A 6,000-nucleotide genomic window follows, 5' to 3' on the forward strand; every position below is an offset into this window, starting at 1 on the left:
TCTTATTGTTGGGATGTTGGGGTTGTCCCTCACCACGAGACAAGACCATCAGCAGACATATGTCAGTTCATAAATGGATTTGTTTGTTCTTACAGCGCCGAACAGAGGAATATGCCATAAATAGTAACATAACATTCTGGTATGACAAATATAGTGTCATATCTATCTGTGATTGTAGTATACTACCAAACATATATATATTATAAAAAGTCACATAACATTCGAGTATGACATATATAGTGTCATATATATCAGTGAGTATCTAAAATTATATGACATAACTCCTAAGAGGTCGGAAGATATAAAATTATTGTGAATATACCTGCTGGTTCCTCCTCATATGATGAGGACTTGCCTGATTAGTACTAATTACAGTAATGAGATTAAGAAACCAATTCTTGATTGTAATGCGTGGGGAGAAAGGGACTATGAACATCTCATTATTCATAGCTACCGAACTATGAACAATTCTACTTTCCGGTATGTTTTTGTATACTGTACGTACTACGGACAATCAATGTTCATAGTCATGAGCTATGAATATTCTTTGTTCATACCACAATTCGACTATGACTATGAACAATGATTGTTCATAGTTCGGTAGCTATGAACAGTGATTGTTCATAGTTCGGTAGCTATGAACAGTGATTGTTCATAGTTCGGTAGCTATGAACACTCAATGCTATGAACAATGAGTGTTGAACTATAAACAATGAGTGTTCATACCACAATTGACTATGAACAATGATTGTTCATAGTCATGAGCTATGAACATTCTTTGTTCATACCACAATTGGACTATGAACATAACAGAAGGTTTGAGCGCTTGCAGAGGAATATGTCATATGTTAACATAACATTCTAGTATGACAAATATAATGTTATATCTATTTGTGATTCTTATGATATACTACCAAACGAATATATTATAAAAACTGACATAACATTCGAGTATGACATATATAGTATCATATCTATCAGCAATTCACATAACATTTGAGTATGACATATAATATCATATATATCAGTGATTGTAGCGCTTATGACATACTACCAATCAGATAAAACTCATACTAGCATATATTATAAAAAAAGTAACATAATATTCGAGTATGACATATATCTAATTGTGATTGCTACGCTTATGAGACCCAACGTATAAAACTCTTATTGACATAGCTTATAAAAAGTGACATAACATTTGAGTATGACATATAGTCATATATATCAGTGATTGTAGCGCTTATGACATACTACTACCAAACGTATAAAACTCTTATTGACATACTATCTTCTTAAACAATTGTTTTATTGTACCATCCATAAAGTATGATATACTTTCTGTTTATAGAACATGAGTACGATATACCATAAAGTATGATATACTACATCCTATATGACATTTTTTATAACATATATCCATGCTTTTTACAATGCAATACCGGGTAGTAGGTCACGTACTCTGTACTCTATGAAATATTAACTTATGAGTAATACTCGTCACACCCTGATTGTCTCTCTACACACGGCAAATTTATTCAAAAAAAACTGGTGCTGCTCTCGCCACACCCCATTTTTTGTTAATATGACCATTATAACCTTAAATAACTCTCAACTCTCTCCACACCCCATTTTTTGTTAATATGACCATTATAACCTTAAAAAACTCTCTCCACACCCCATTGTAATTCAAACGAGCTCTTCACCATACTTACTATTCCACGAACACTCCTACCACTCATGCTCTCTGAAATTTCTCCCCCTCCCTCTGTTGTTCTCTTAGGTTAGTCTTGAGTTACCCACAAAATTGTTGTTATTCCCACCAAATTTTCACTTTAAGAATGGACTCATGTGCTGGAAGCAACGTTCAAGATAAATTCTCCCGCCAAAATCAAAATGATAACTTTGATTAGTGGTAAAAGTGACATGGAGTCAGCTTTAACACTACTGCAATCAAATTATTATTCCGATGATGAACTTTACAACAATGTTGAAATTAGCTATCCCGATATGACCGAATCATTTACAGCAATTGAGGTAATAATGTAATTTGAAAGATTGTATTTTTTATTTATTTTATCAATAACTTAGCAAAAAACAATTTTCGTCAATAGTATCTAAGATCAAGGGTTTACGCAGGTCTTCGAAGATCGTCACTCGTTGATCCGATGGTGTTCGACAGTTGGTATGACAGTTGGAGTTGTGGTTGTGATATCAAGGTCTGATAATTCGGGACTTGGGCGAAGACCTAGAGTTTTCTTGAGTTGCGAAAGGAGTGGAAAATTTAGACCATCCGTAAAGCCGAAAATATTGAACAAAAACCAAAGAATATAGGCAATCCAGTTCAAAAAAATGTGTGGTCATCCCATTTGTGTTGAAAGGGGAATTACTTAAACGAAGTGGGATGGATACCGAGTGTTATATGTGGAACTCATAATCATACTATTGGGGAGCATCTTATAGGTCGTGCATTCATCGGAAGATTAAAAGCTGAAGAAAAATTGATTGTTCAGGATTTGTCTTTGAGTGGTGTTAAACCGCGGAAATTTTACCCTCTTGAAGCAGAGATGACAATAATTTGTCAAACAAAAGCACTTTATACAATTATCGTCACAAGAATCAGTTGGTTCGGTTGAGTGGAAGAAACCAAATGCAAGAATTTCTAAGAAATTTAGAAGAATTTGGGTACACAAAGTTTCATAGGGATAATCCAGTAACAGGTGAATGTAGAGATTGTTGTTTGCACATCCCCAATCAATTCATTTGGCAAAGTGTTTTCCCGAGGTCATTGTCATGGATTGCACGTACAAGACGAATGTCTTCAAGATGCCATTGTTTAAAGTTGTTGGGTTCACATCCACGATGAAGACATTCTGTATTGCTTTTGGGTATTTGGAGATTGAGAAAGAAGGTTCTTACCTATGGGTTTTGAAGAGGTTGCGTGATATTCTGGACTACAAAGCTACTTCTGTAAAGATAATTACGACTGATTGTGAGTTGACACTTATGAATGCGATAGCTATAGTGTTTCTGAAGTTGCACACTCTTGTGTCGAAGTTCACATCGAGGAACATCGAGACAAAGGCCAAAAAAACATTTGAGAAATTTGTTAAGTATGAACAATTTATGTTTATGTTCGAAACAGTGATAACAGCTCGTACTGAAGTTGAGTACTTGGAACACCTACGTTGTTTTAAACTTGAGTACGGAGGTCATTATGGTGTTGTGGAATACATAGAAGACTAGTGGCTTTCAAAGTACAAAGAAAGGTTTGTCTCGGCTTGGATAGATCTCCATATGCATTTTGGTACTTCGAGCAGTAATCGAATTGAAAGTATGCATTCCTCTTTGAAGAGGCATTTGCGTTCTAGCAATAATGGTAACTTCTGCCGAAACTTTAATTTGATTAATAATCTCTCGACAAACCAAGTGACAAATTGAAAGTTCTTTTAATAGGAGCTTGAATCTCTGGGATCATCGTTACAAACAAAACACATATGTGCAACTTAGAGGGTACATTTCTAGAGATGCATTGGATTTGATAGCAAAAGAGCTAATAAGGTCTGTTAGAGTTGGGACAGATGAAATTCGTTGTCGTTGTGTTTACAAGAGTATGTATGGGCTTCCTTGTGCGCATGAGTTATGTGAAATTGTTCTAATTGGTAGGGGAAGCATCCCCTTATCTTTGATACACCCTAGGTGGAGATAGCTTAGTAGCACTCCGATTGATCTTCCTAATGGGTCCTTTAATATTCAGCCCGAGCTTGCACAGATTCAGAAGAAGTTTCAGTCGCTCTCAGATGAACAAAAGGTTTTGATGCTGAAAAAGTGTGTAGAACTAGGTGATCCAAAGGCAACTTTCAGGCGAGAGCCTCGAGTCAACACTAATGTGAGGGGTAGGCCACCTGGAATAAAAATTGGTGTGAAGACTTGTAAAGATAAAAAGGGACACAAAGAGAGAGCCTTCAGCTTTCGAGTATGCACAAACAGTTGAGGAACAAATTGTAACTCAAGAAAGCAAGAATAGTAAAGCCAAGAAGTTGGTACCATGCAAAAGAAAACCAAGAAGAACTCATATTCAAGTGTTTGTAGATTTACCTGAAATTGGGTCTAATTGGGATGATGAGCTACGTGACTTAAATTCATTGATACGAGACTTCATTGTGGATTGGCAAGATGTTGAACCGAATGGACATTGTGGATTTAGCGCGATTGCACGATGCTTAGGGTCTAATGGAGGTGATGCATGGATTACTGTGAGGGCTCTTATGTTGACAGAGTTGATTTCCCATGAGGCAGATTATACTTCAATGATGGGTGGAGAAGAACGAAAAGAAGCGATCAAGACAAATCTACGATGTACAGTTCCATATACGATGAACCCCAAAGAATGGTTTGAACTTCCTTCAATGGGATTTTTAGCCACTAATACTTTTCAGTGTGTCCTTGTCGTCATTGGAGAGAAAGAATGCATGTCATACTTTCCTTTGTGGACTGCTCCTGATCCAACTCGTGTCCAGATAGCGGCAATAGGCCACATTGGAGGAGGCACACATTTTGTGAAACTCGTGCTTGAAGATGATAGTCCTATTCCGCCACTTGCTCCCGGGTGGGAGTCATTTGCATGGACAGAAGCTTGGGATTGGGCAACTATAATGGAACCAAGGATCGTGAAGTGGTATAAAAGGGTTCCTAAAAAATGTTATGGATTTAGACCTTTCGTAACTATCCTTGTAATTGGCGGGGTTTTTGGCTTTAATATCTATTTTGTGTATATGTATATATCTTGTCATAAATTGCGAATGTATTAGAATATGTCGAAAATGGTATTAACTAGTTTTTGTTAAGTGATCTGTAAATATCATTAAAATGCAAGAATATGGTAAGTGCTTTGTCGGTTTAAGGTAGGAACCAAAGGTGTCGAGCTTCAAAGGTGAGCTTTATCACTTGTGTTGTGACAAAGAACACCACCGCCTTTTACAAAGACAAAGTGAACGAGGGACCCGATGGGTTCTAGAACAAGCTATCTTAATTAATAATAAGAATTCAGGATCGGCGAACTAGCAAGGATATTCCCCATCATACAAGAAATGCAAAGAGATTTTTTTTTTCTCTTGTAAACATAAGTCGAGTATGTTTATGATGCTCGCAGTGTACTCTGAATCTCGCTTTTATAGCTAATTTTGTCACTTGTTTGAACTTGCATTAATTTAGTGAATTGGCAATGGAACGAAAGCAACCCGAGTCCAATACACATCTTAATCTCGACAAATGTTTCTTAATCACGCTTTGCACAAACTTTTGTTTTTCAAACATTCTCTTATAACATTTTTATAAAGTTTAGGATATCATATGTAGCAATGACTTCATGGAGATTACAATTATCATTAAACCCTAACTATCAATGTTCTAAACCGTCATTTTAAACATGCATCCACGAACACGAGGGAGGATCAAGCACCCAAACCCGAAAGAAAATGTAACGAAGTGCCACCAATTCCCATTGTTGACAACTCCTCCACTAGAAATTTCATTGCCAACCATCGTGAGGCTTAGAGTAGGTTCATCTCTCTTTCATTTTGATTTAGTTATGACATTTTTAATGCTTGTTGAATGTTCTTAGAATTTGTTGTTCTCTGCCAAAAATTTAATGGTCGGTATATTTTAAATATATTTTATGGCTATACCCTTTATCTTATCTTCAATGCTACTCTATTGTCCTCCATACTACATAGTGGAATTTAAGTGTTCATACTCCTAGTGGCTCAAACAGGGGGGGTATCTCAAATTGACCCATGAACATTCAGTGTTCATACTCCTAGTGGACTATTTACACCTAATGTTCATACTTTGTTGGACTATGAACATTCAGTGTTCATAGTTGACGCAGTACAGTTTGCCAATGCATATGTCAATGAACTTGGCATATGATGCATATGTCAATAATTAACTGGAAAAGCGGGCAACAAAGTCGGAAAGACATGGACGCGGCCATATTTG

Source organism: Coptis chinensis, chromosome 1, assembly GCF_015680905.1.
Source record: "Coptis chinensis isolate HL-2020 chromosome 1, ASM1568090v1, whole genome shotgun sequence".
In the NCBI taxonomy this organism is placed as follows: Eukaryota; Viridiplantae; Streptophyta; class Magnoliopsida; order Ranunculales; family Ranunculaceae; genus Coptis; species Coptis chinensis.